The following is a 5,890-nucleotide window of genomic DNA, read 5'->3' on the forward strand; positions in this document are numbered from 1 at the left end:
AGCTGGACTCAAATGAAGGTGTAGAACCATCTCAAGGATGATCAGAAGAAATAGACAGCACCTGAGTTAAATATGAGTGTCACGGCAAAGGGTCTGAATACTTATGACCATGTGATATTTCAGTTTTTCTTTTTTAATAAATTTGCAAAAATTTCTACATTTCTGTTTTTTTCTGTCAAGATGGGGTGCTGAGTGTACATTACTGAGAAATAAAATGAACTTTTTTGATTTTTGGAAAATGGCTGCAATGAAACAAAGAGTGAAAAATTTAAAGGGGTCTGAATACTTTCCGTACCCACTGTATGTACTGACTGCATGAAGAAAACGACAGCAAATTCTGTCGCACACACGCAAGACGGGATGACCCAGGTACTAATCTGGTGAATTGTTTTAAGTGACATAAATGGTACACTGAAAGATTTACTTAATAAAATAGTGTTATATTTTCCATAACAGCAAGCAGCGCATCACAGGCAACAAACATGTGATAACATATAAAACTATACACTTGAAAATGGCATCAATTTAAATGTAATTTGTCCTCCTGTTCACCTTACCTCACCTTATAAAAATACATTGCATTGCATGCAAGTATTAATTATTATGATTCTTGATTAAACTGTACAACATATTTGAGGTGTTCTTTTGCAGAAACAGATATCTCTGTTTGTGGTCATTATCCTAAATCTGGTTCTTTTTGTGCGCCGCAAATGATCTTAAATTATGTTTTATTTGCATACTTCAGGGAAAATCATCAAACAGGCTTTAAGCCTATAATACTCAGAGGTAAGATTTATTTTACACAATAGTAGGCCTATTCATTTCAAACCGTTTCATCCTTCTGCCATATGAGTCGCCGTTTCTTATTTCTCCTCTTTATGTCCGTACGCATGGTTTACTTACAGGACGCAAATTCTCCCGTCAAGTTTGTTTTTTTATAGATCACAACCTTTGCTTGGAAAGTGGCGTACGCACGTTTCCAGCCCTGTTTTGTACGTACACACCGTTAATAAATGAGACCCATGGGCCGTGCACATCCCATGTCAGTTAGTGATGTATTCAGTCAGGATAAGTTTCCTTAAGAAATCCAGCCGTTTCTGGGCTTTCTTCACCAGTGTGAAAATGTAAGATTTATAGAACTTTCTTTTTATAGAACTGGAACTTAGAATAGAATATGAAAGTTCAATGGTTGAGAAAATGTAGCTCCAGAGGCCATGGCTGTCTGACGGCAACGTGAACCGCTGAAAATGTTAAAACTGAAAATGTTGAACTGAAATTGATCATTTTCAGTGAGCCTTCTTTTAGGCGGCTAAAACCCATTAGCTGCTGACCCTGTCATAGCAGTACATTGCTTAGCTTCAGTGCCCGTACAACTCTTTCAACCCAACTATCCTTTTACACTTTCCTGTGGAATAGAATAAATATACCTCTGCCAGACCACTAAAGCCATTTTAGCAGCACATAGAGCATTTCTTGCATCATCTGATCAGACTTTTTAGAATTAATATCGGCTAATGATCCTTGGCAGATCGTTTGGCGCAGCCTTGGTAGTAAGGCTCAGAATGTCCCACCAAATAACCTTATATATCACTGAAGTACTGAAACTGTCCTCTGTCCATTTAAAAATATATTTACTGTGTGTTGAAAACCTGTGGTCATAAAAGCAAAAAACCCTCCTAGAACGTACAGTAGCCCTCACATGGCAATTGATGACTAGCTGCAAGGTACAATTTTTGGATTTTTCTGATTCTGAGAATAGAAATATATGGCATACCTGCCTCTCTAATACATGTAGACAAAAAAAACAAAGCTCAAGGCCTGAGGTTCAAAAGGTGGTCAACTGTAACTTGAACAGTTGTGTCTTTGTAAATAACATCTCTCTCTATGTTTCTCTGCAAAACGCTAAAAGTAAAGTCTATATGTGGGGAAAAACTGCTGATTGCACATCAATCAATTCTAGATTTTCTACCTGTGAGGGTCATCTCATTTGAGACCCTGTCAATTGCCAGCACAGCATCAGCCCCCTCATCGCAGGCCTCAATGAAGAACTTCTCTGGGGTTGTGTGCCTGGGAGAGAACAAGGGAGATGTTAAGAGTTTTCCATCCAGGGGTAAGATAATGTTTCGTCAGGTTTACCAAACATCCCAATGTGCTATGGAAAAGGATTTGGAATGATAATGTTCTCCTCCACAATTGTAAATGGAGAGTACAGAATATATTTCCTCATTGTTAGACATTTCCCTGTTTTATAATCTGTTCTCACTTTGCTGTTAATGCAAACTAAACACTTCCTTCAGGCTTATCTGTTGTCTTGATAAAGTCACTATAATGTACATTTCCCCCGCACCTCAGTACATCAACAGAGTGACATAAACAAACAAAAGTGCTCTGATGCTAGCAAGGCTAATTTGCAAACCTAAATAGTGTTTATTTCAGTTGCCTGTTTTGTTAATGATTGATTCAAATGAAATCCACTTTTGCTGGGGTGGGGGTCCATGAACTTTTTATGGCTTCCTTAAGGGAGGTGTGACAATAAGTTCGGGAACCACTGGGTTAAGCAGAGGTTGGAAGTTGGTTTGATACATCTTTTGAAGCACAGGGTTAATACACATACCTAAGTAAACAAAACCTTGCATTGCCCATCTGAAGAGTGACAAACCAGGGGGTGGAGCGTGACGTGCTTGACCCAATTTCATCACCTTAGATTTATTAAAATGTATTTCGTAACCAGAGAATTGGCTAAATTGATTAACAACATCAAGAATTGAAGCAGTAGATATCTCTAGCTGTGTGACAAACAATAAAACATTGTCCGTATACAACCACATCTTATGTTGCTTTTGATTTATTGGTAAATTTCTAGGGGCTTCCGCCAGCAGCCCAATCGCAAATAATAAACGCAATTTCTTCCCCTAGCTCTTCTGCCGGATAGCCTGCATATACTGCTCCAACGCACAGAAAATACAGCCTCTCTGTATCAATTGAATAGAAAGAGGAGTGTTTGTATTTTTGACGGTATTGAAAGTCCTACCGTCAGGATTTCTAAATACCCTGACATAAGATAATACCGTCCAAGCCTACAGAGCAGGCACATACAAGGAGGGAGAAACAAAGGTGTATGAGGGTGTCTGTAGGGAAAAGCAAGGTGAGAGTTTGTGAAAGTACGTTGTGAGTAAACACTATAGGTGGAAAATTAAGTAGAATACGTAGAATTAAAATGTTGAGATAAAGTTACGAAAACATTTGTGTATGCTGTCACTTATAGTTCTTTGAAAGACATTGTGGTTATATGGTAGGCACCTTGACCACTACGGCTCCCGAGACCCACCTTTCCTATAAAGCCACTTGATTCCGTATTTTAAATGGACCAGAGATCATGCAGCTTGAGAAATACACAGCTTTAAATCCCTTCAGCAGAAAAATGTGACCTCCTGTTTAGTGACGTTTCAGGGTGATACTGTCAAAGACTCAGCTCCTGTAGTGACACAACCACACAAACACTCTATTGTTGGCCTTCCATAATCAAGACCACACTAAACATGCCAGTGCTACACCAGCACCAAGTAGTATTACTGAGACACGAACTGTTTAAGGACCACACCAAACTAGCATTTTTTTTTTTTTACTTATTTACTACAAACCCTGTGTTTGTATTAAATAAGCTAAAAAAATGCATTTGACAATTTTACAAAGCAAGTGTTTCCGATTTTTGGATGGGTTCTAGTGCTGCTCTTGGTGGGAATGGTTGGGTTTCTGTAAATAATACCACAGAGTACAGTCTAGACCTGCTCTTTTATGATAAACGCTCTGAGATAACTGTTTCATTTGGCGCTATATAAATAAAATTAAACTGAATTGAATAGGTTCTTCCTACGTTTCAAGAAACCACTGATTTATATTCATTTCAGTTTAACATAAAAAACATCTTGCAGAGACTTTGTTTTAGTAGGATGATCCAAATCCATCACAGAGTACATCATGATTTTATTGTTGTGGTAGTGTGGACCGATTAACAATTAAGCATCATGTAATAATATCTAAATATTTGATTTGTATATTAAATTTAAAAATAATAATAATTAATATACGTAATGTTCACAGGGACAATCAAGGTTCAAGACTTCTCAAAATGATGACCACACCATAACAAATGAGTAGAAGTAAATGGCTGCCTGGGATGTTGAGAATCTATTTGAAAGGCAAAAATATTAGTATGGTAATGATTTCAATGGTTCCAAAACTCTGGTTCAGAACCCCCTACACAGTCGCAAGCTAAATCTGAGGAATCACAAGATGACTAATATGATATTAAACATATTTCTGCTACACAAATCATCTATTCTCTATATTTATCTTTCTATTGTGAAACACTGGAAAGTTCGACCTCTACAAAGTATTCCAATGAAACAAAGGGAACGATAATCTTAGGTTAAACTTGTTGCAACTAATGTACTACTAGTGACATGGGGTAGTGAGTACACGTTCTTGAACTTGCCCTTTCATACCTCACTGTAGCCAGGATTAAGATTAACTCTGAGGTTATGAGTTTATATTTTTACTTCTCATTTTATATTAAATTAATTATTAAATTTTGTTTTCTGTAAATCTTATCTCCTCACACAATGGTCTAAATGCTGTTTCAAAGCCTTCTCCACAATGATGTATCAGGTGGAGAGATGCAAACCCCCTCTATTTAAATTTATATTGGGGCATAGAGAAGAGCCTTTAAACTCACCATGTGTAATATATGTAACTGTGACAGGTAACAGGTAACAGGTAACATGCAAAACGGTGATGTGATCCTTAAAGTGATCTGTTTAAACGCCGAGGTACACTCCAAGTTAGCACTGACGGCCCAGCACACACTACAGGTTGTAGAGTGTAGCTGGGTAGTTCGCACTTTGAATGAGGTGACCTGTTTGAACAAGGGCGTGTCTGGAAAAGTACAGAAGATCTATCAACGTTCAGTCAAGTTACAGACGGCAATACGGCATCGTTACATTTCACCAAACGTCAGTGTTCGGTTCACAGTCAGCTGACTGGTATTCGTTAGTCACGAGAGTGAATAAACCATTCTTGTTTAAAATAAACGTCATAAAACGACTGCCACCCCTGAATGAAACTGACAATAATAGACCCTGATAATGTTATACAATTAACGACAACCTCATAGCGTAAAATAACCATTTGCTGCTAGCTGCCTTACGTTAACGTAACTAACTTTCTGCCCCATTATCCGCACTGAGGCAGATAAAGACACGGGGCATTTGGCAGCCATACACACCTCCTGCAAAGTCTCTATAATAATGCCAACATATGTTGTTCATAATGAATGAGTGTTGAGAAACTTAACAGGTTCCTGTTCTACCAGCCGAGCCTGTCAACGAACTTCAGCCGCTGGGTCATCTAACGCTACCTCTTAACTCCAGCTGCTGTTTCACCTCAGCCATCAGCTTCGCATCCTGTTTGCATTTTGAAAGACTTGGAAATAAGAAGAGTTTTTTAAACGATTAACTATAGTATATGTACTTACAAATTGTATCTCTCGTAGGCGGTCGCCATCTTCGCTCCGTCTACCTGACCTCAGTGACGACAGTAGTGCGAGTGGGTTGTGTTGCCAGATACGAGTTGTAGCACCCGTAGACAACATAGCGCCTAAAATGCAGCTTTAACTTCCAATCTAAGACAACCTGGCAACCATGAAAGGCGTGACGATGGCTGTTTTGTATTTACGGGGTGCTACTTGTAGTTCAGTCATTGTAACTGGGTGAGTCAGTGCCATACACTGTAGAAAACTGTAAAAGCACAGCTACATATTTGGTATTGATGTTGGTTATAAAAATAAATAAATACAAAACATGGTGGCTGCATCACTTCTTAACATTTTCTA

The 5,890-nt window shown here is 38.4% G+C and overlaps 1 long non-coding RNA gene across 1 annotated transcript; it reads right to left on the reverse strand.

Moving 5' to 3' along the window:
* Positions 1-1,966: 1,966 nt before the first annotated feature.
* LOC123975949 lies at positions 1,967-5,661 on the reverse strand. Its single transcript, XR_006826195.1, has 2 exons — positions 5,534-5,661; positions 1,967-2,067 (listed from the first exon to the last, which is right to left on the reverse strand). It is a non-coding gene; the product is annotated as an uncharacterized LOC123975949 (long non-coding RNA).
* Between the last annotated feature and the right edge of the window lie 229 nt (positions 5,662-5,890).

Source organism: Micropterus dolomieu, linkage group LG09 (genome assembly GCF_021292245.1).
Source record: "Micropterus dolomieu isolate WLL.071019.BEF.003 ecotype Adirondacks linkage group LG09, ASM2129224v1, whole genome shotgun sequence".
NCBI lineage: Eukaryota > Metazoa > Chordata > Actinopteri > Centrarchiformes > Centrarchidae > Micropterus > Micropterus dolomieu.